Source organism: Myodes glareolus, chromosome 25, assembly GCF_982192425.1.
Source record: "Myodes glareolus chromosome 25, mMyoGla1.1, whole genome shotgun sequence".
NCBI classification, from domain to species: Eukaryota; Metazoa; Chordata; class Mammalia; order Rodentia; family Cricetidae; genus Myodes; species Myodes glareolus.
In genome coordinates, this window is record NC_142050.1 from 40,612,785 (window position 1) to 40,613,663 (window position 879).

Sequence of the window (879 nt, forward strand, 5' to 3'; positions counted from 1 at the left end):
TCCATCCTGCATCCATACAGATATCTTTTCTCCTTGGGTTGGCCTGTGGTCATATCTATGGAAGATTGCCTTAATGAAGCTAATTGATTTTGGAATAACTAGGACACTGTGGGTAGTACCATTCCTTAGGCACTATCTAAAGGTACATACCTTAGGGATTGTGATCAAATTCCATTGAAGAATTTCCTCTGAAGACCCATTCCTTTTCTTTGATCTTCAATTAGGAACTGGAATATCTCTACTAGTCAGATGGAACCAATTGGGGAATTGTGAGTTAGGTGGCTGTCACTGGGGTGAGAGGCACAAAACAATGTGCTGGTCTAGATCATGGGTAGCGTAGCTGTGATTAGCTGTGACCCCTCTAAGATTCCCAGGATGAGTGCTGATACATCCATGACAACTAACTCACCAAAAATCAATAGGTCAAACGGTCATTCACTAGCATCTACTCACCAACACATTGACCTATGTTCCTACTACCTAATTTATTGAGTTCAATAATTTCTGTTACTTGTACAACACTCAGTGTTTAATACCGAATGAAGGACATATTTTAATGAGTTATGAAAAACATATGTCTAATCTAAAGTTGGACTAGTTTTTATTTTAATTAGTTAACTTTGTTTTATTTTTCTTTTTCATGTATGGAGTACAAATTCATCATATTAATGTGGAGATGTGTGCTTGCATATGTTTTCATAGGGTGCACATGGACAGGTGTGTATGCATGTCACAGTCAGAGGTTGAATTTGGGAATCTTCCCTAGTCAGTCTTTCATATATACACCACTTCATGGTCTCTCAACGAACTAGTCCAGCCAGCTTAGTTTGGAGATTCCTTGTCAGTGCTTTATGAGGCACTAGAGGGGCTACCATGCCC